The sequence below is a fragment of the Pleurodeles waltl genome, chromosome 4_1 (assembly GCF_031143425.1).
Source record: "Pleurodeles waltl isolate 20211129_DDA chromosome 4_1, aPleWal1.hap1.20221129, whole genome shotgun sequence".
NCBI lineage: Eukaryota > Metazoa > Chordata > Amphibia > Caudata > Salamandridae > Pleurodeles > Pleurodeles waltl.
In genome coordinates this window covers 589276617-589300670 of record NC_090442.1, presented here as the reverse complement: position 1 = coordinate 589300670, position 24054 = coordinate 589276617, and the positions used below count along the sequence as shown (strand labels likewise).

Here is a 24054-nt window from a genome sequence, read left to right as displayed (position 1 = left end):
TGGTAAATATTTCACCCTGGCTTGTGTGTGTTGCAGCATAAATGCAAAGGACTGTGGTCTGTGAAGGGGTTTGTTTTACAGTGTCCTTTGCAGGTGTGTCCAGTGTGGTAATGTGTATCAGCTGTGTAGTTTTCAAAATTCATCCAGTGTGCTGTTGTGTATTACTTTGGTGACCGCGGACTGCTGACCACCATGGTGGTCCATCATGGCGACTGTGTGCTTGTACTATGGTCAGTGGTTGGTCGCGGTGCTGTTGGCGCTGGAGGTCCGACCACCTATTTCCAGGCATCAGTGCCGCTGGCAGTCTACCTTTTTTGGTTAGCAGTTGGCGATCCTGTCTGTGTGACTCGTAATAGTGCAGTGTGAAAGATGACATGGCAGGCTCTTGAGGACTGCCATCATGGCTATCTTTTCAGGACCGCCATCATGGCGGTCTGGCGGTCCGACCGCCAAACACGGAATGAGGCCCATACTTTTTTTTTATTTGCAGAGGGTTCTGCACTCTCTGCAACCCTCCACAACATTAAACTGATGGTGCCGAAGCCCCTTCCAGAGATACCACCAGGCACCACAATATTCCTTTAAAAAGCCCTCACAGAGTATTATGGGGTGTTCCTTGCAAGGAGCAGTGAATCAAAATTGAGTTTCCCTTGCTGCTTATTTGATTTTTTACAACATTTTCGGTGTCCAGTGCCCACACTGAACACCCACATGTTAAATTTTTGTTTGTGGCTGCAGGGAGATCCCAAGGGCTCCCATGGCTCTGCCAACTCCCTGCAGGCAGCCTCATACGCAGCGCAGGAACTGGCAACCTTTTTTTCTTTTTTTTTTTAACTGCAGTGTCCCAATAGCCACCCGGCCCCCCCCCACATTTTTACTTTTTTGGGCCACGGGGGAGCCTAGGGCCCACACAGCCGGTGGACACCCAGGGCACCCCACAACATTTTCAAGGTTGGAGGCTGAAAGGGGAAAGCCCCTAGGACCCCACAGCTGCACCCCCCTGCCAGCACCCACCCCAGTTGATAGTGGCAGCCAGCACTGCTCATACCTTGAAGAAGCAACTTTCTACTCCTGGTGGGTGGGACCACATTATACTGCTCTGCCCGCGCTCTTGAGGGCAGTGAAAAGATGGTGTCCCGGGAATGGGGATCCCCAGGACCATAGCATGACGCATGAAGGGAGGGGCACGCACACCCCTTCTCACCTTTAAAATGTGGGCCCTGGGAGATGGGGTCCCAGGGCCTCTTTGAGGCATGGGGAGGGGGTGCTGCACACTCTCTCCCATTATTACAATTTTAGCCTTGGGCGATAGGGTTCCCTGGGGCCTCTTTGAGGGTTGGGGGCACAGACCTCCTCCCTTTATTTTTAACTCAGACTGGGGGATGGGGCTTCAGGGGTCTCAAGAAGGTTTGCAGAGGGAGGCCGCACACCTCCCAATCCTTATTGCATAAATCCACCCCTGGGCCTCAATGCTGAATGCCCCCTTCTCTATTAACTAAATTTGGCCTACCTCGGCCGGGCCCTGGCCCACCACAATGCTGGTTCTTTTTTAAATGCTGAGAGCCTACACTTTTTATTTTATTTTGCTATTGATCCACTGCAAATTTGAAGTAAACTATTTGATGACATTATATTTCTGGCTTTATGGGGGCCTCTTTAGGACCACACCATCAGGCCTAGGGAGCAGGGAATCCCTACCCTGCCCCTCTATATTTTTCTTTTTTTCTTTTTCTCACTACGGGGGACTATAGAGTCTCCAAGTCTTAAAATGGCTGCTACCACATCTTTGTTGATGTAGTGGCTGACAATCAGATCAAGGGCCCTATTATGAGTCTGACAATCTCAAGACCACTAGACTAGCGGTGGCTGTCAGACCCCTGCGGCTGTGGCAGCCACATTACGACCCTGGTAGTCAGACCGCCAAAAGACCACCATCTTCACCAGGATCTTTGATCCCAACGGGATGACGATGGTCATGGTTGGAATCAGCCATGGCGGTTCTGAAGTCAGAGCCTCCATGCTAATTACCACCATGTTCTATGCCAGCCTTTTCATGGCGATTCAATGGCCATAAAAAGGCTGGCAGAGAACAAGTGCTCGGGCCACAAGAGGGCCCCTGTACTGCCTATGACATTGTCGTGGCCATTGCAGGGGACCCCCTCCCCAGCACTGTGCAGACAGTGCGCATTCTGAGGGTGCTAGACAGGCTCCCTGTCTAACGGCATTGGATGGAGCCGAGTCCAATGACGCTGCACGGTTTACACTGGGCTGACCGGCAGAAATCTTGAAACGCATTGTGGGGTCTGATTTATGTTGCCTGAGCATTGCTGCCTGTCATTAAATCAACTTGCTAGTGAAATCTTCAGGAGTGCGGTGTTTCTTTTCTTTGGTGAGGATATATTGAGGGTCGTGGTCTTAACCCTGATGACGCAGAAAAAGAAGGACCAACATATATTCATATATCATGTAGCAAAGTCGTATAAGGTAGTGTGATTTTACCAAAGAAAAATAATGTACGTGGGAAATTGTGCCCACGGGGTAGTACGCAATTATTATAAACGAGCTTAATTAATCATGAAGAATTGACAAATGTAGTAATCCGTCATAATTGCAAATGTATTCTATGATTTTCTTGTTGAAATTGTTTTATGCTTAGCTTAAATTTAGCAGAGGCTTTGGCCTAGTTGCCTGGTCTCAAATTTAACTGCGTGATTTTCACTTGTATTAACAAAGACATATTATTTTACTTTAAGGCTGTATTTTTCCAGTAGAGATGACTAATACACTTATCTCAAGGTTTCGTGCTAGGCTGGTTTCATCCTCTTTGATGCAAGGTCAGCTCCTGCAGGTGCAGACAATAAAGGCACCAAGATAAAATTAATTGGCAAACTTTGTTGCAACTTGTGTTCCAAGGCTCCAAGGACAATGTATGCAAAAATGAGTACTAGGAGAAAGACACTATCCATTGGTCAAATTGAAGCCACCCTATGAACCCTCCAATGGAAGACCCTGAAGAATTTGGAATGTTTCTTACTTAAACCCACCGGACAAAGAGAAGTCAGCCATTTTTCCTTGATGCCATTTTGAAGCCAAATGCCAGACGCCATCTTAGGCGACATCTTGATGCCCTTTTCTCTATTCCAGAGAAAGAGACTTTAAGAATTCTCACCCTAGAGACTTTAACTTTAATCTTGCCCCGCATTGCCCATGCAGTAACTTTTGCCCCATTCTCCTTGCTGCTGCAAGGAAACTTGCCCTTAACTTCGCCCCTTTGAAATCCGCCCCATGTTGATCAAACCGGTACCTGAAGGACGAAGACTTTCTTGAATGCTGATTGTATTTGGTAATTATGAAAGGATAATTGTATTATGCATTGTGTTTTCCTTCCTAGGTACCAACTGCTATTTTGATAGGGCCCAAGCTAGAAGTTTTCTAAATTTGTGTTGACTAAATTTGTTTTGCATGAAGCCCCACATGCCAATGCTAATTAGAGGTTAGTTGAGGTATTCATCTGATGCACCATGATAAATTGAAATCTTGTTATGCTGACCGATGTATGCAATTAGTCAAATTCAGTTACTTATATTAGTGATTTGTATTGCTATAACCGAGTGCAATATAATTCAGATTTTGCGTAGATTGCGTTTCTTCCGTCGTTATGGACAGCTAGTAATGTTCGTATACATATATCATTTGATTTTGAGACTCATATATATTGTGTTAGCTTTGCTAATATAGGGAAATAAACTCATTAACTTTTAATAAACTGGTGTGGTTATTCATGACTGAAAGGTCATGGTGCGTCAAAATACTGATTGTTATTGATCCCTAATGTGTTATTCTGATCCATTAATTAAATATTGGGTATCGATTACAAGTTGGAGAGATGATGATGCCCTAAATCCCCAATGACTTTCCCGGAATCTTGGAGCTTGCGAATGGAGGAAATGGAGGTGTGAGAATGTTTCCGGCGTTTCTAGTGATGGTATGAGAGAAGTTAGGGTTTTGCGCTTGCACAGCTTATTGCCACAGATTAATTGAGAAGTTTGTGAGGCTTTTAGGGGGTTACGAACTCCAATTAAAAGATTTTAGAGGAGTGTTACTCCAAAGTGTGAGAGTAGGGAAGTCGTCGAACTTCACATGTGTGTAGCGCTTTGTGCAGGAAAAATTGGCCACGTGGTTGCTGATGTTGAGAAGGGCCCTGCGAGGTCAAGAGACTCCGGAGTATGTTGAAAAGTGTATGAGACACTTGATTGATGTTGTAATCTGTTCAGTTTAATAGGTTGATCGGGCATGGTCATCAAGTCGGTATGAATATTGAGGAATGAAAGAAAATGTTCGACTTTGAGATTTGACGAATTCTAAGGTGCACTAGAATAGTTCATTGATCAGTTGAGAGTAAAGTTTGCGGGTCAAATTTTGCTTGCGAAAGCGGGAAACCGAGAAAGATGGAATAACTGCCGAGGCTAGTGACAAATCCCTAAGGTTTCTGAAGCGATTGTATTACCCTTCCTGTAGTAAACCGACAGATTTGTTTTCTTCTTTTTGGTTAGTGCTCGCAATATATTGCAGACATTAGTTTTGAGTGAAGCTGAATGAAGGAGGACAAGCCGCGAGACTTTGTCAGCCGCAGTGTGTGGGTGTGACGTCACTAGGAGCCGCGCTGGGATAGGTTGGTTGGTGAGAAGGGTCGCGCACGGATTGGATGCAGTCAGTGAAGCGCAATTGGTGGGGAAAGTCAAGCGAAGAGTATTCCGGGAATTAAAGTCACTTATTGATTACATATTTTAGAAAAATAAAAGACGGAAAGATGACATTTTTCAAAGCATTTAAGAGTGCCTTGAGGGGAGATGTATATATTAAAGCAAATGTAGGTGAAGAAACACCGCCTGAGGGTACACCAGCTTACATCGTGATTGAAGAAAAGGGTGTCGTACCATGTCTATGGTTAAAGCGATGGTGTAAATTAACAGAAAAGCATGGAAGTGTAGCATTCCCTATCCATGGGTCGTTTAACCTAAGAGTTTTGGAGAATCTAAGATTCGCGCTATACGACATGAAAGTACCTCCAAGATCAGCACAGTTTGAGGCATTAGCAATTTGGGAGCTAATAGCTAGAAGGCAACAACAGAAGAAATTTGAAACAAGAGTGAGAAAAGTAGAAAAGACACTCGCGGATGCTAGATGGGATAGTACTCAAAAGGTTTGGAGATCAAACGTACTGCAGGGAATTAAATTGTTTCCAGCAATTACTGACGAGGCAGAGATGGAAGGAAGGAAAGCTACCTATAAAACAGGAGCCAGACCAGAGATAGAGAAAATAACAGAAATTCGAAAAGGTCAGACGAGTCAGACAATGAGGAGTTCATTATGCAATTGCTAAACGATCGCCCACCACCATATGTGGAAAGCGAAAATGGCTCAAGCACTACTGCCCCTCCAGAACCAATACAAGGTAATGTGACACCGAATTTGAGAATATCACGAGGCAGAGCAGTTCAGATAGGCCTTTTACACCCCAAATACCACAAGTTCAGAGAATATATCCTGACGTGCCTAAATTGAAACCTGTCGATAATTATCAGCCACAGGTTCAAAGGCGCTGCTGTGATGAGCATAATCTGGAAATGACTTCTAATTTAATGACGCGGGGAGAACAGAATTATCAAAGACCGACATTGATTCAAGCCGAATCAACACAAATTTTGATGCCTCAAAAGCAGATACAAGAAGTGCCGAGGTACACTCAAATAGCAGAAAATCAGTTAGGTATGCCAGCAATGATGAACCATAATGTGGGAATTAACATGCCACAGAATTTGGGGAACAGACAGAATCCAGATGCAATATATCTGCCTATCACTGTGGGCCCGCCAGTGCCATTGTATATACAGGCAAACCCGAATGTATGCGACCAAGGGGTAATGACACAAAATGAGGCAGGAAGGAGATGCATAGAAAATACTCCAGAAACAACTCCGGTAGTGTAGGAAGTTGGCTCTGTATGTGCTATTTCAAAGTAAGGAATAGCATGCACAGAGTCCAAGGGTTCCCCTTAGAGGTAAAATAGTGGTAAAAAGAGATAATACTAATGCTCTATTTTGTGGTAGTGTGGTCGAGCAGTAGGCTTATCAAAGGAGTAGTGTTAAGCATTTGTTGTACATACACATAGACAATAAATGAGGTACACACACTCAGAGACAAATCCAGCCAATAGGTTTTGTTATAGAAAAATATCTTTTCTTAGTTTATTTTAAGAACCACAGGCTCAAATTTTACATGTAATATCTCATTTGAAAGGTATTGCAGGTAAGTACTCTAGGAACTTTGAATCATTACTTTAGCATGTATACTTTTTACATAAAACACAATAAGCTGTTTTAAAAGTGGACACAGTGCAATTTTCACAGTTCCTGGGGGAGGTAAGTTATTGTTAGTTTTAACAGGTAAGTAAGTCACTTACAGGTTTCAGTTCTTGGTCCAAGGTAGCCCACCGTTGGGGGTTCAGAGCAACCCCAAAGTTATCACACCAGCAGCTCAGGGCTGGTCAGGTGCAAAGGTCAAAGAGGTGCCCAAAACACATAGGCTTCAATGGAGAGAAGGGAGTGCCCCGGTTCCAGTCTGCCAGCAGGTAAGTACCCGCGTCTTCGGAGGGCAGACCAGGGGGGTTTTGTAGGGCACCGGAGGGGACACAAGTCAGCACAGAAAGTACACCCTCAGCAGCGCGGGGGCGGCCGGGTGCAGTGTGCAAACACGCGTCGGGTTTTCAATGGAAGTCAATGAGAGATCAAGGGATCTCTTCAGCGTCGCAGGCAGGCAAGGGGGGGGCTCCTCGGGGTAGCCACCACCTGGGCAAGGGAGAGGGCCTCCTGGGGGTCACTCCTGCACAGAAGTTCCGTTTCTTTAGGGGCTGGGGGCTGCGGGTGCAGGGTCTTTTCCAGCCGTCGGGAAATGGAGTTCAGACAGTCGCGGTCAGGGGGAGCCTGGGGATTCCCTCTGCAGGCGTCGCTGTGGGGGCTCAGGGGGGACAACTTTGGTTACTCACAGTCGTAGAGTCGCCGGAGGGTCCTCCCTGAGTTGGTTGTTCTCCACCAGTCGAGTCGGGGTCGCCGGGTGCAGTGTTGCAAGTCTCACGCTTCTTGCGGGGAGTTGCAGGGGTCTTTAAATCTGCTCCTTGTAACAAAGTTGCAGTTCTTTTGGAGCAGTGCCGCTGTCCTCGGGAGTTTCTTGTCTTTTTCGAAGCAGGGCAGTCCTCAGAGGATTCAGAGGTCACTGGTCCCTTGGAAAGCGTCGCTGGAGCAGGTTTCTTTGGAAGGCAGGAGACAGGCCGGTAAGTCTGGGGCCAAGGCAGTTGGTGTCTTCTGTTCTTCCTCTGCAGGGGTTTTTCAGCTCAGCAGTCCTTCTTCTTGTAGTTGCAGGAATCTGTTTTTCTAGGTTCAGGGAATCCCTTAAATACTAAATTTAAGGGCGTGTTTAGGTCTGGGGGGTTAGTAGCCAATGGCTACTAGCCCTGAGGGTGGGTACACCCTCTTTGTGCCTCCTCCCAAGGGGAGGGGGGCACATCCCTAATCCTATTGGGGGAATCCTCCATCTGCAAGATGGAGGATTTCTAAAAGTTAGAGTCACTTCAGCTCAGGACACCTTAGGGGCTGTCCTGACTGGCCAGTGACTCCTCCTTGTTGTTTTCTTTGTTTCCTCCAGCCTTGCCGCCAAAAGTGGGGGCCGTGGCCGGAGGGGGCAGGCAACTCCACTAAGCTGGAGTGTCCTGCGGTGCTGTGACAAAGGGGTGAGCCTTTGAGGCTCACCGCCAGGTGTTACAGCTCCTGCCTGGGGGAGGTGTTAGCATCTCCACCCAGTGCAGGCTTTGTTACTGGCCTCAGAGTGACAAAGGCACTCTCCCCATGGGGCCAGCAACATGTCTCTAGTGTGGCAGGCTGCTGGAACCAGTCAGCCTACACAGATAGTTGGTTAAGTTTCAGGGGGCACCTCTAAGGTGCCCTCTGTGGTGTATTTTACAATAAAATGTACACTGGCATCAGTGTGCATTTATTGTGCTGAGAAGTTTGATACCAAACTTCCCAGTTTTCAGTGTAGCCATTATGGTGCTGTGGAGTTCGTGTAAAACAGACTCCCAGACCATATACTCTTATGGCTACCCTGCACTTACAATGTCTAAGGTATTGCTTAGACACTGTAGGGGCACAGTGCTCATGCACTGGTGCCCTCACCTATGGTATAGTGCACCCTGCCTTAGGGCTGTAAGGCCTACTAGAGGGGTGACTTATCTATACCTGCATAGGCAGTGAGAGGCTGGCATGGCACCCTGAGGGGAGTGCCATGTCGACTTACTCGTTTTGTTCTCACCAGCACACACAAGCTGGAAAGCAGTGTGTCTGTGCTGAGTGAGGGGTCTCCAGGGTGGCATAAGACATGCTGCAGCCCTTAGAGACCTTCCCTGGCATCAGGGCCCTTGGTACCAGAGGTACCAGTTACAAGGGACTTATCTGGATGCCAGGGTGTGCCAATTGTGGAATCAAAAGTACAGGTTAGGGAAAGAACACTGGTGCTGGGGCCTGGTTAGCAGTCCTCAGCACACTTTCAATTCAAAACATAGCATCAGCAAAGGCAAAAAGTCAGGGGGTAACCATGCCAAGGAGGCATTTCCTTACACAACCCCCCCCAAACGAAAGAGGATGAGACTAACCTTTCCCAAGAGAGTCTTCATTTTCTAAGTGGAAGGACCTCGAAAGGCCATCTGCATTGGCATGGGCAGTCCCAGGTCTGTGTTCCACTATAAAGTCCATTCCCTGTAGGGAGATGGACCACCTCAACAGTTTTGGATTTTCACCTTTCATTTGCATCAGCCATCTGAGAGGTCTGTGGTCAGTCTGAACTAGGAAGTGAGTACCAAAGAGGTATGGTCTCAACTTCTTCAGGGACCAAACCACAGCAAAGGCCTCCCTCTCAATGGCACTCCAACGCTGCTCCCTGGGGAGTAACCTCCTGCTAATGAAAGCAACAGGCTGGTCAAGGCCATCATCATTTGTTTGGGACAAAACTGCCCCTATCCCATGTTCGGAGGCATCTGTTTGCACAATGAATTGCTTGGAGTAATCTGGAGCTTTTAGAACTGGTGCTGTGCACATAGCTTGCTTCAGGGTGTCAAAGGCCTGTTGGCATTCTACAGTCCAGTTTACTTTCTTGGGCATTTTCTTGGAGGTGAGTTCTGTGAGGGCTGTCACAATGGATCCATATCCCTTCACAAACCTCCTATAGTACCCAGTCAAGCCAAGGAATGCCCTGACTTGAGTCTGGGTTTTTGGAGCTGCCCAGTCCAGAATAGTCTGGATCTTAGGCTGGAGTGGCTGAACTTGGCCTCCACCTACAAAGTGTCCCAAGTAAACCACAGTTCCCTGCCCTATCTGGCATTTGGATGCCTTGATAGAGAGGCCTGCAGATTGCAGAGCCTTCAAAACCTTCTTCAGGTGGACCAGGTGATCCTGCCAGTTGGAGCTAAAGACAGCAATATCGTCAAGATAAGCTGCACTAAAGGATTCCAATCCAGCAAGGACTTGATTCACCAACCTTCGGAAGTTGGCAGGGGCATTCTTTAAACCAAAGGGCATAACAGTGAACTGATAATGCCCATCAGGTGTGGAGAATGCTGTCTTTTCTTTTGCTCCAGGGGCCATTTTGATTTGCCAGTACCCTGCTGTTAAGTCAAAGGTACTTAAGAATTTGGCAGCCCCTAATTTGTCTATTAGCTCATCAGCTCTAGGAATGGGATGAGCATCTGTCTTGGTGACAGAGTTGAGACCTCTGTAGTCCACACAAAACCTCATCTCTCTCTCTCCTTCTTTGGTGTGAGGTTTGGGGACTAAGACCACTGGGCTAGCCCAGGGGCTATCAGAGTACTCAATTACTCCCAATTCCAGCATCTTGTGGACTTCCACCTTGATGCTTTCCTTAACTTGATCAGACTGTCTAAATATTTTGTTTTTGACAGGCATGCTGTCTCCTGTGTCCACATCATGGGTACACAGGTGTGTCTGACCAGGGGTTAGGGAAAAGAGTTCAGCAAACTGTTGTAGGACCTTCCTACAGTCAGACTGCTGTTGGCTAGAGAGGGTGTCTGAGTAGATCACTCCATCCACTGAGCCATCTTTAGGGTCTGATGAGAGGAGATCAGGGAGAGGTTCACTCTCAGCTTCCTGGTCCTCATCTGTCACCATCAACAGATTTACATCAGCCCTGTCATGGAAGAGCTTAAGGCGGTTCACATGGATCACCCTCTTGGGGATCCTGCTTGTGCCCAGGTCCACCAGGTAGGTGACCTGACTCTTCCTTTCTAGTACTGGGTAAGGGCCACTCCATTTGTCCTGAAGTGCCCTGGGAGCCACAGGCTCCAGAACCCAGACTTTCTGCCCTGGTTGAAATTCAACCAGTGCAGCCTTTTGGTCATACCACAACTTCTGGAGTTGTTGGCTGGCCTCAAGGTTTTTACTTGCCTTTTCCATGTACTCTGCCATCCTTGAGCGAAGGCCAAGTACATAGTCCACTATGTCTTGTTTAGGCTCATGAAGAGGTCTCTCCCAGCCTTCTTTAACAAGAGCAAGTGGTCCCCTTACAGGGTGGCCAAACAGAAGTTCAAAGGGTGAGAATCCTACTCCCTTCTGAGGCACCTCTCTGTAAGCGAAAAGCAGACATGGCAGGAGGACATCCCATCTCCTTTTGAGTTTTTCTGGGAGCCCCATGATCATGCCCTTTAATGTCTTGTTGAATCTCTCAACAAGGCCATTAGTTTGTGGATGATATGGTGTAGTAAATTTGTAAGTCACTCCACACTCATTCCACATGTGTTTTAGGTATGCTGACATGAAGTTGGTACCTCTGTCAGACACCACCTCCTTAGGGAAGCCCACTCTGGTAAAGATACCAATGAGGGCCTTGGCTACTGCAGGGGCAGTAGTCGACCTAAGGGGAATAGCTTCAGGATACCTAGTAGCATGATCCACTACTACTAGGATATACATATTTCCTGAGGCTGTGGGAGGTTCTAATGGACCAACTATGTCCACACCCACTCTTTCAAAGGGGACCTCCACCACTGGAAGTGGAATGAGGGGGGCCTTTGGATGCCCACCTGTCTTACCACTGGCTTGACAGGTGGGGCAGGAGAGGCAAAACTCCTTAACCTTCTGGGACATATTGGGCCAGTAGAAGTGGTTGACTAACCTCTCCCACGTCTTGGTTTGTCCCAAATGCCCAGCAAGGGGAATATCATGGGCTAAGGTCAGAATAAACTCTCTGAAACTCTGAGTCACTACCACTCTCCTAGTGGCACCAGGTTTGGGATCTCTTGCCTCAGTGTACAGGAGTCCATCTTCCCAATAGACCCTATGTGTTCCATTTTTCTTGCCTTTGGACTCTTCAGCAGCTTGCTGCCTAAGGCCTTCAAGAGAGGGACAGGTTTCTTGTCCCTTACACAACTCTTCCCTTGAGGGTCCCCCTGGGCCCAAGAGCTCAACCTGATAAGGTTCCAGCTCCATAGGCTCAGTTCCCTCAGAGGGCAGAACTTCTTCCTGAGAAGAGAGGTTCTCTTTTTGGTGTTGTGTTGCAGCTGGTTTCCCAGCTGACTTTCCTTTTCTCTTGGTAGGCTGGGCCATTTTTCCAGACTCCAGCTCTACTTTTTCACCCTGAGCCTTGCATTGTGCCCTTGTCTTGACACACACCAGTTCAGGGATACCCAGCATGGCTGCATGGGTTTTCAGTTCTACCTCAGCCCATGCTGAGGACTCCAGGTCATTTCCAAGCAAACAGTCTACTGGGATATTAGAGGAGACCACCACCTGTTTCAGGCCATTGACCCCTCCCCACTCTAAAGTTACCATAGCCATGGGATGTACTTTAGTCTGATTGTCAGCGTTGGTGACTGGATAAGTTTGTCCAGCCAGGTATTGGCCAGGGGAAACCAGTTTCTCTGTCACCATGGTGACACTGGCACCTGTATCCCTCAGGCCCTCTACACTTGTCCCATTAATTAAGAGCTGCTGCCTGTATTTTTGCATGTTAGGGAGCCAGGCAGCCAGTGTGGCTAAATCCACCCCACCCTCAGAGACTAATGTAGCTTCAGTGTGACACCTGATTTGCTCTGGGCACACTGTTGATCCCACTTGGAGACTGGCCATTCCAGTTTTAGCTGGATGGGAGTTAGAAGTGGTATCTTTCTTGGGACAGGCCTTGTCTCCAGTTTGGTGTCCAGACTGACTACAGCTACGACACCAGGCCTTTTTGGGATCAAAGTTTTTACCCTTGTACCCAGAATTGTTTTGTGAAGAGGCTCTGGGCCCACCCTCCTGTGGAGGTTTTTGGGGGCCTGTAGAAGACTCTTTACTATTTTTGTTTTTGGCTGACTCACCACCTTTCCCCTGGGGAGGTTTTGTGACCCCTTACTTTTGGTCACCCCCTGTGGAAGTTTTGGACACCCTAGTCTTGACCCAATGGTCCGCCTTCTTTCCCAATTCTTGGGGAGAAATTGGTCCTAGGTCCACCAGATGCTGATGCAGTTTATCATTGAAACAATTACTTAATAGGTGTTCTTTCACAAATAAATTGTACAGCCCATCATAATCATTTACACCATTGCCTTGAATCCAACCATCTAGTGTTTTTACTGAGTAGTCTACAAAGTCAACCCAGGTCTGGCTCGAGGATTTTTGAGCCCCCCTGAATCTAATCCTATACTCCTCAGTGGAGAATCCAAAGCCCTCAATCAGGGTACCCTTCATGAGGTCATAAGATTCTGCATCTTTTTTAGAGAGTGTGAGGAGTCTATCCCTACACTTTCCTGTGAACATTTCCCAAAGGAGAGCGCCCCAGTGAGATTTGTTCACTTTTCTGGTTTCACAAGCCCTCTCAAAAGCTGTGAACCATTTGGTGATGTCATCACCATCTTCATATTTAGTTACAATCCCTTTGGGGATTTTCAACATGTCAGGAGAATCTCTGACCCTATTTATGTTGCTGCCACCGTTGATGGGACCTAGGCCCATCTCTTGTCTTTCCCTTTCTATGGCTAGGATATGTCTTTCCAAAGCCAATCTTTTGGCCATCCTGGCTAACTGGATGTCCTCTTCACTGGAGTTATCCTCAGTGATTTCAGAGGTGCTGGTCCCTCCTGTGAGGGAGCCAGCATCTCTGACTAGTATTTTTGGAGTCAGGGCTTGAGAGGCCCTGTCCTCCATAGATAGGACTGGTAGGGGGGAATCTTCCTCCAATTCACTATCATCTTCATCTGTGTTATCCACAGAGGGGTTGGCTCTATCATACTCTGCCAACAGCTCCTGGAGCTGTAGTTTGGTAGGTCTGGAGCCCCTTGTTATTTTTCTTATTTTACAGAGTGACCTTAGCTCTTTCATCTGGAGATGGAGGTAAGGGGTGGTGTCGAGTTCCACCACATTCATATCTGTACTAGACATTATTCTTCTAAAAGTTGGAATGCTTTTTAAGAATCTAAAACTGGTTCTAGAATCTAATTCAAACTTTTACAAACTTTTAAACTCTAAAAGAAAGGCTAACAGGGACTAACACAAGGCCCTAGCAGGACTTTAAAGAATTTAGAAAAATTTCAAATTGCAAAAAATCAAGTTCTAATGACAATTTTTGGAATTTGTCGTGTGATCAGGTATTGGCTGAGTAGTCCAGCAAATGCAAAGTCTTGTACCCCACCGCTGATCCACCAATGTAGGAAGTTGGCTCTGTATGTGCTATTTCAAAGTAAGGAATAGCATGCACAGAGTCCAAGGGTTCCCCTTAGAGGTAAAATAATGGTAAAAAGAGATAATACTAATGCTCTATTTTGTGGTAGTGTGGTCGAGCAGTAGGCTTATCAAAGGAGTAGTGTTAAGCATTTGTTGTACATACACATAGACAATAAGGGGGTGATTCAGACCTCAAAAGACCGCGGCGGCCATTCAGACATTTCCGCTGGGCCGGCGGGCGCTCTCCATAAGAGCGCCCGCCGGCCCAGCAGAAATGCCCCTGCAACGAGGACGCCGGCTCAGAATTGAGCCGGCGTAGTTGCAGGGGTGCGACGGGTGCAGTTGCACCCGTCGCGTATTTCAGTGTCTGCAAAGCAGACACTGAAATACTTTGCGGGGCCCTCTTACAGGGGCCCCTGCAGTGCCCATGCCATTGGCATGGCCACTGCAGGGGCCCCCAGGGGCCCCGCGGCACCCCCTACCGCCATCCTGTTCATGGCGGGTTTCCCGCCATGAACAGGATGGCGGTAGGGGGTGTCTGAATCCCCATGGCGGCGGAGCGCGCTCCGCCGCCATGGAGGATTCATTGGGGCAGCGGTAAACCGGCGGGAGACCGCCGGTTTACCCTTTCTGACCGCGGCTGAACCGCCGCGGTCAGAATGCCCTCGGGAGCACCGCTAGCCTGTTGGCGGTGCTCCCGTGGTCGGTGACCCTGGCGGTCACCGGCCGCCAGGGTCAGAATGACCCCCTAAATGAGGTACACACACTCAGAGACAAATCCAGCCAATAGGTTTTGTTATAGAAAAATATCTTTTCTTAGTTTATTTTAAGAACCACAGGTTCAAATTTTACATGTAATATCTCATTTGAAAGGTATTGCAGGTAAATACTCTAGGAACTTTGAATCATTACTTTATCATGTATACTTTTTACATAAAACACAATAAGCTGTTTTAAAAGTGGACACAGTTATTGTTAGTTTTAACAGGTAAGTAAGTCACTTACAGGTTTCAGTTCTTGGTCCAAGGTAGCCCACCGTTGGGGGTTCAGAGCAACCCCAAAGTTATCACACCAGCAGCTCAGGGCCGGTCAGGTGCAAAGGTCAAAGAGGTGCCCAAAACACATAGGCTTCAATGGAGAGAAGAGGGTGCCCCGGTTCCAGTCTGCCAGCAGGTAAGTACCCGCGTCTTCGGAGGGCAGACCAGGGGGGTTTTGTAGGGCACCGGGGGGGACACAAGTCAGCACAGAAAGTACACCCTCAGCAGCGCGGGGGCGGCCGGGTGCAGTGTGCAAACACGCGTCGGGTTTTCAATGGAAGTCAATGAGAGATCAAGGGATCTCTTCAGCGTCGCAGGCAGGCAAGGGGGGGCTCCTCGGGGTAGCCACCACCTGGGCAAGGGAGAGGGCCTCCTGGGGGTCACTCCTGCACAGAAGTTCCTTTTCTTTAGGGGCTGGGGGCTGCGGGTGCAGGGTCTTTTCCAGCCGTCGGGAAATGGAGTTCAGACAGTCGCGGTCAGGGGGAGCCTGGGGATTCCCTCTGCAGGCGTCGCTGTGGGGGCTCAGGGGGGACAACTTTGGTTACTCACAGTCGTAGAGTCGCCGGAGGGTCCTCCCTGAGTTGGTTGTTCTCCACCAGTCGAGTCGGGGTCGCCGGGTGCAGTGTTGCAAGTCTCACGCTTCTTGCGGGGAGTTGCAGGGGTCTTTAAATCTGCTCCTTGTAACAAAGTTGCAGTTCTTTTGGAGCAGTGCCGCTGTCCTCGGGAGTTTCTTGTCTTTTTCGAAGCAGGGCAGTCCTCAGAGGATTCAGAGGTCGCTGGTCCCTTGGAAAGCGTCGCTGGAGCAGGTTTCTTTGGAAGGCAGGAGACAGGCCGGTAAGTCTGGGGCCAAGGCAGTTGGTGTCTTCTGTTCTTCCTCTGCAGGGGTTTTTCAGCTCAGCAGTCCTTCTTCTTGTAGTTGCAGGAATCTGTTTTTCTAGGTTCAGGGAAGCCCTTAAATACTAAATTTAAGGGCGTGTTTAGGTCTGGGGGGTTAGTAGCCAATGGTTACTAGCCCTGAGGGTGGGTACACCCTCTTTGTGCCTCCTCCCAAGGGGAAGGGGGCACATCCCTAATCCTATTGGGGGAATCCTCCATCTGCAAGATGGAGGATTTCTAAAAGTTAGAGTCACTTCAGCTCAGGACACCTTAGGGGCTGTCCTGACTGGCCAGTGACTCCTCCTTGTTGTTTTCTTTGTTTCCTCCAGCCTTGCCGCCAAAAGTGGGGGCCGTGGCCGGAGGGGGCGGGCAACTCCACTAAGCTGGAGTGTCCTGCGGTGCTGTGACAAAGGGGTGAGCCTTTGAGGCTCACCGCCAGGTGTTACAGCTCCTGCCTGGGGGAGGTGTTAGCATCTCCACCCAGTGCAGGCTTTGTTACTGGCCTCAGAGTGACAAAGGCACTCTCCCCATGGGGCCAGCAACATGTCTCTAGTGTGGCAGGCTGCTGGAACCAGTCAGCCTACACAGATAGTTGGTTAAGTTTCAGGGGGCACCTCTAAGGTGCCCTCTGTGGTGTATTTTACAATAAAATGTACACTGGCATCAGTGTGCATTTATTGTGCTGAGAAGTTTGATACCAAACTTCCCAGTTTTCAGTGTAGCCATTATGGTGCTGTGGAGTTCGTGTAAAACAAACTCCAAGACCATATACTCTTATGGCTACCCTGCACTTACAATGTCTACGGTATTGCTTAGACACTGTAGGGGCACAGTGCTCATGCACTGGTGCCCTCACCTATGGTATAGTGCACCCTGCCTTAGGGCTGTAAGGCCTACTAGAGGGGTGACTTATCTATACCTGCATAGGCAGTGAGAGGCTGGCATGGCACCCTGAGGGGAGTGCCATGTCGACTTACTCGTTTTGTTCTCACCAGCACACACAAGCTGGAAAGCAGTGTGTCTGTGCTGAGTGAGGGGTCTCCAGGGTGGCATAAGACATGCTGCAGCCCTTAGAGACCTTCCCTGGCATCAGGGCCCTTGGTACCAGAGGTACCAGTTACAAGGGACTTATCTGGATGCCAGGGTGTGCCAATTGTGGAATCAAAAGTACAGGTTAGGGAAAGAACACTGGTGCTGGGGCCTGGTTAGCAGTCCTCAGCACACTTTCAATTCAAAACATAGCATCAGCAAAGGCAAAAAGTCAGGGGGTAACCATGCCAAGGAGGCATTTCCTTACAGGTAGGTACACTGCTAAATAGATCTGGGCCCTTGTTGGAATTTAGTCCAATTCCAGCTTGTGCTCCGTCAACTGTGGTAAGGTCAGGTCCACCAGTAATAGTACCGCTAACTTCAAAAACAGAAACAATACAGAAACCATCAGTAGCAGTCGATGTAAGTGCTACATTGATGGGACTGAACGCGCAACAGCTAACACAGTGGTTGAATAGCCTGAACTCCCCACAGAGTACACCCAGCGGGAAGGGAGAAGAGTATTTGAATAAAATAAGATTGGGCATGGAAGCAGATGAACTAGTAGTGGGAACGATGGGTCTGAACAGGTTAGAATCATACACAGAAGAAGAGCTGAGATACATGTGCCCTAGGATTACAAGAGAAGTAAGCAGCATACATAAGAAGTTACAAGAAATTGCAGACAGAAACGAGATCGATATAGGTAAGACTAAACACTTGAGCAGAAGTTACAGGCTAGACTTTGAGACAAAATACTTTGAACACATGAGATCTGCAGGGATGAAAAGACACCTTAAGGAGATACTGCAGAGCGCGCAGGTCTGGAGATGTTTAGACACGTGGGAAAGTAGATGGGTAAAGAAAAAGGACAAAAAGAAAGAAAGTACCCCAGATCGGAATGAAAAAGCACAACAGAATGACGACCTGATAACCATGTTGCCAATGAGAGAAACAGCAGGGGGAAAACTTGTACATGTACCGTGGCACAGGTGCGATATTCAATCCTTTATGGATGATTTCCCTAAATTAAGAGAAAAACCGATCGAATGGTATCAACAAACAGATAGATTTGTGAAACTCGCAAAATGTCTTTGGGAAGACCTGAATACTTTATTCGAAATTGTGGTTCAGGCAGATTTGTGGGAAGATTGTAAGAGGGCTGTAGGCTGGCCAACAAGTGAACCAGAAAGAGATAGGGACACAGGAGCACCATCACCTACGGTAATGAGTTTATACCATAAGGTGATTGAGCACTTGAAAACAAAGGTTGCGTCGAAAAATGTGGATTGGCAGAGAATTGACAGAACCGCACAAGAAGTTAAATGCGTACTATGAGAGATTGTTGAAAGCGTTTAAAAATGACAGTGGTACGGAAACGATAGAGGCAAAGGGCATGCTCCATTTTGTGTTCAGATTTGTGGAAGGGTTGAGACCTGAAATCAGTCAGATGATTAAAATGCATTTGATTTGTTGGCAGTCAAAATCGATTGATGAGGTGTTGAACTATGCAAAATACTGCAGTGATGAGATTGAGACAAAGCAGAAAAGGTTGAAAGAAAAAGTGATGGTGATGCAGCGTACAGCAGCTCAGACAGGTTTGCAAGGTTTACAAGGTTTTCAACAACAGTTGCCGCAGCAGCAACAGCAGGGAAATGCTATGTTTCAGCCACAAATGAGAGGCAGAGGCCGAGGAGGTTTTGTGAATAATGGTCCTGATTTAAATACTGTTATGATTCCAAATGGTATACAGACAATGAAGAAGGTGATGCCATGTCACACGTGCGGAATCTTCGGGCATGGGAAACAGGAGTGCCCAATGATGGTGCAGGAAGGTGTAGGTCAGCAAAACAATGATGTCAAGGCATTTCAGAATATGAGAGGACCGAAATTGAGAGGTCCAAATCCAAATGTTCAAAATAATGTAAATCAGATGCAGGGTTTACAACCCATACAACCACAGCAGGTGCAACTGCCCCGTGTACAAATGGTACAATCGCAGCCAATGCAACAGTAGTTTCCTATGGTACCTAATCAGCAAATGCAAATACCCTTAGCACCAATAAATCAGCAACAAGTAATGCTTCCTCAACAGGTCGCGGGTCAAGGAATGACACAGTACACCAATTCCCGTTACACAGTGAGAATGGAATAAACGATGCGTGGGAGAGTGAAAGTTCAGATGAGGAGGGAAATTGTATGCTTGCAGCATCCTTGGAAGTTGATCAAAAGGGTCCGTATGTGGAAGGAAGAGTTATGGGTCACCGTGTTTCATTCTTGGTTGACACCGGAGCTACACGCTCTACAGTTAGAAGCATCGAAGTACCAAATTTGCCACTTTCAGGGAGAACAGTTCAAGTAGTGGGAGTAGCAAATAGGTACCTGACAAACCCAATCACAGATCCAGTGCAAGTCAGAATTGGTCAAGGGTCACATAAATTTGTGGTGTGTGACTCAAGCCCGATATCACTATTAGGGAGAGATTTATTGTGTAAATTGGGATGCTCGATTATGTGTTCAAATGATGGAATTAAAATTCAGACAAACAGTGATGAGGAAGAAGAGGACAGTTTAGGAGGGGACGAAGTGGAAACTGTTGATGAAGAGTATCCCCTGATTACTCTTTATCCAATGCTCACTGAAGCAGATATTCCTGCTGAGTTACAGGAAACATTTGAAAAGGAAGTGTGGGATATGACAGGGAAAGAAGTAGGATTGGTCAAAGGAGTAGAACCAGTGAAAGTGACTGTAAAACCCAATGTAAATATTCCCCAGACACCACAATACCATATGTCGCAAGACACTCTCATGAAAGTCGCACAACTCATTGATGAGTTTGTGAAACAGGGAGTACTGAAAGAAGTGTTAAGTAGTCCATGTAATTCACCAATCATGGGACTAATAAAACCGATTCGAAAGGTCCGGATTGTTCAGGATTTGAGGAAAATAAATGACATAATAGTCAAATGTTGTCCCGTAGTACCAAATCCAGCTGTGATAATGTTTCAAATTCCCTGTGATGCTGAGTGGTTCTCAGTCATCGATTTGTCACAAGCATTCTTTTCTGTGCCTCTTCATGAGGACAGCCAATTTCTCTTTTGCTTCAAATTCCTAGACAGAGTCTACAGTTGGTGTCGAATTCCTCAAGGGTTTTCGGAGTCACCATCAATTTTCAATCAGATTCTAAAGAAAGATTTGGAATCATTGGAATTACCATTTGAATCAACCTTGGTACAGTATATTGACGATTTGCTGATCGCATCCAAGACAGAAGATGACTGTACAGTTGACACCATTGCCCTATTGAACCATTTGGGAAGGAACGGACACAAAGTGTCCCCTTTGAAATTACAGTTCTGCCAGAAGAAAGTGAAATATTTGGGTCACCAAATAGAGAAAGGGTCGAGAAGAATTATGAAAGAGAGAATAACAAGTGTACTTCAAATGAGTCCACCCAAAACGAGGAGGGAGGTGACAAAGTTTTTGGGAATGGTGAGCTACTGTCGCCAATGGATTCCCAATTTTTCGGCTCTAGCCAAACCTTTGCTGAAACTGACCCAGAAAGATGCGCTGGATGAAATAGTGCTGAAAAGAGATGAGATGGATGCTTTTATTGAATTAAAGGAATGCATGTGCAGGGCTCCAGCTTTAGGTATGCCTGATTACACAAAGCCTTTTACATTGTTTGGTCATGAACGAGATGCATGTTCCTTGTCTGTCTTGACTCAAGCCCATGGTGGCGTAAACAGACCAGTAGCATATTTTTCAGCTACTTTGGATCCGGTCGCAGCAGCACTGCCAGGGTGCTTGCGTGCCATAGCAGCAGTTGGTATCGGCCTAAATCAGAGTGAAGGAATAGTGATGGGACATCCTTTAACATTCATGGTCCCTCACTCAGTCGAGATGCTTTTGACACGTTCCCGAACACAGCACATGACCGGTGCTAGGCTTACAAGGTACGAGACAATAGTTTTGGGTTCACCTAATGTGCAGGTGAAAAGGTGCACTACATTGAATCCAGCAACCTTGTTTCCCAGTGAAAATGTCGAAATTGAGAACGCTGAAGACATCAAGCACGACTTCCATTGGAGGGTTCATAGGGTGGCTTCAATTTGACCAATGGATAGTGTCTTTCTCCTAGTACTCATTTTTGCATACATTGTCCTTGGAGGTTAGTTGAGGTATTCATCTGATGCACCATGATAAATTGAAATCTTGTTATGCTGACCGATGTATGCAATTAGTCAAATTCAGTTACTTATATTAGTGATTTGTATTGCTATAACCGAGTGCATTATAATTCAGATTTTGCGTAGATTGCGTTTCTTCCGTCGTTATGGACAGCTAGTAATGTTCGTATACATATATCATTTGATTTTGAGACTCATATATTTTGTGTTAGCTTTGCTAATATAGGGAAATAAACTCATTAACTTTTAATAAACTGGTGTGGTTATTCATGACTGAAAGGTCATGGTGAGTCAAAATACTGATTGTTATTGATCCCTAATGTGTTATTCTGATCCATTAATTAAATATTGGGTATCGATTACAATAGTTATTGATTATTGATTTAAGTGATCCGACTATTCTAGTATGAGGAGAGCCCAACTCGGCTAAAAGGTTCACCGACCTCCAGCGTGTCCAAGTACAAGTAATTTATAAGGGCTGGACGCACTATCAACCCTAACACCAGCACCAGCAGCCAGAGTGCTTCGCTTTCAAGACTGCATTGCTTTTGATATATATATTTGATATATATATAGATATATATATATATATATTTGGACTTGTTATATTAGTATATTTTAAAAGGTTAGAAAATTATAATATAAATTAAAATGAATATGTTTTCTAATAGTTTTACGTTATGCATATGTTTACAAACATACACACACATATGTATGCTTGTGTGTTTGTTTAAATGAGTATATATGTATATACATTTTTAAATATTCTTTAAAGATATTTAATTTATATCATATTAATGTTATATGTTAACATATTTAAAATGTACTGTTATAACTATATATATAATAATAATAAAAACAATATTTTTGTATATATTTCACGATATTAGTGTAAAAAATATGTTTTTCAATTTTTCAATATTTTTCTACTTACCTTTGTATGTTTAGGAAAAGGATATTTATGTGATCAATATTTTTGACATGATATTTTGTGTATAATATTATTTTTGGTTTCAATATTATGTCAGTGAACTGGTGCAGGGCCTGGCCTCAGGCCAAACCCTACACCCAACTCCTTGCCATATACAGCCAAAGGCCATGTGTGGGGGGGGCATTGGTCACCTCCTGGGGATTGAGTATATTAATAAGATCTTACTTTATGTTAAAGAAATTCTAGAAATTCACTGAAAAACATTGGTTAAAGTGATATTATGGTCAGGAATGGTAATAATATCTTTATTTGCATTACAAAACTCAGAAATATACTGATGACAACAAATATTAAAGTAAGGTTATAGCTAGGTAAAAATGTAAATTTTAAACTAAACAATTACTAACATTCACTGCTTATAGTTCATTGAGCTATCTAAAACTTGTGCCCCCACCATTCTCTGCTTATGAATTCACAGATTGCATCACTTATGACATGTTCAATGACATCACTGATAACATCTCAAATGACCTCAATGATGACAAAAACACGATGGCTGAAAAATCCACTGTTGGATAACGCGGGGATGATGAGGCGAAAGTGGGCACAAACAATAACCCTAGCCCTTAGGCAAGGCTGGGAGGGCTTTTCAAAAAAGTGTTTAATGCCACTCCATTCCTTCTCTGACTCATTCCTTGGCAAGATGGGCAGCATCCACTCCTCTGCCCAACCTGTGAGAAAGGTGGGGACATAAACACACCTTCAGGCCTTTCTGAATAGCCAGGAGCTCAAAATGATATCTCCCCCAGCCTCCGCCTTTAGGTAAGGTAGACAGCAGGGATAGCAGAACTAAACCACCAGGCCCTGATGCCGGCTGTGATGGTACTTGCTCCTCCACACATGCAACAATGTTAATTGGTATATTGCAATTTTAGTATGCACATATATATTAAAACAGGCTTTGGATCTGCTTGTACATCACATTGCTTTTAAGCCACTTGAGTTCTGTGTTGTGTTATTTTCTTGCAGGGTTGTATAATACTGTTATGCTGTTCCACTGCATTGTTGCTGAAGCTCATTGGCAGTTTGTCTGTCATGTATTCTTACATCTTGTCACACAAGTGGTAATAGGTGTACATACCAAACCCTGCTCTATTTTTTACTACTATGGTCATAAAAAATTGTCAACCGAAATTGTTTTATGATGAGCCCAAAACTATTGCTATCTCGAAATGCTCTGCCATTCAAAGAGTAGAACTGATAATATTGATCCATTTTCATATTTAGGAGATTGAATTTGGTAAACCCTCAGTATTAGAATAAAATGGTACGATGTTTCAACTGAGGGCCCGAACCTTAAAATATTTTACTCACCTAAATTCACTTTACACGTGAAAAAGCTGTCATGTACAGGGGCAAGATGTAATTTCCGATTTATAGAAACAGGAACAGGGGGATTTTTTGAATTTTTATAGTGAGATGCCAGTTAGCATGAGTAAATGTGTTTCTTGTTAGGAATGGGTAAGGAATACCCTCAAGGGATGTCAGGGTGTCGTACTGTACAGCTTATACAGTTCCATGTATAGGAACAGTTATGGATTTTAGTCTTCTAGGAGTCTGAAACAGTCACAGAATTCTCGGAGTACTCATCTTTGAAAAGTCCTCAAAAGTCAAACATTTACCAAAAATCTATATAGACTAAATGACTTTTCAAAATTAATTTAGTGAATTTGGCCCTAAGGAAGTTGTTAATGTATTAATGGGATATATACAGCACTGTATTCCACCCTTAGGTCACTCACAGCCCTGAAGGTAAGCCAGAGTTTGCAGGTCATGAGATGCTATAAGCAACAGTCCATCCGGGGTATGGAAGTTCCAAATTCAATATTATTCATTCACAACCCCCTTTGTATACGGTTCAATTGTAGACAAGATTCTTTTAGCTATTTTTAAAGGTTATGTTTAAAGAAATCTGTTTCAGATTAAATTATAAGGGTATTGGTCTCTCACACTATTTATGAGCTCCAGCACTATGGGAAATTTGCACTTTTCATTGTTATTTATAAACTTGTTTATTAGAGCTGCCTATAGTGGGAGTATAGAATTAATAATAAATGGCTTGAACAAGCAATCTGTCATTTACTACCACCACTACATAGGTCTGTTTCAGCGGGATGTTACTAATGGAGGAGGATCCCATGAATGTGATACTAGCATTGGAACATTGCTTG

The 24054-nt window shown here is 45.6% G+C and overlaps 1 protein-coding gene across 1 annotated transcript in view; it reads right to left on the bottom strand.

The window, feature by feature from the left end:
- The window catches only part of DRAM1 (DNA damage regulated autophagy modulator 1), a 234533-nt gene that overhangs the window by 69438 nt on the left and 141041 nt on the right, over positions 1-24054 (bottom strand). The window lies entirely within an intron of this gene.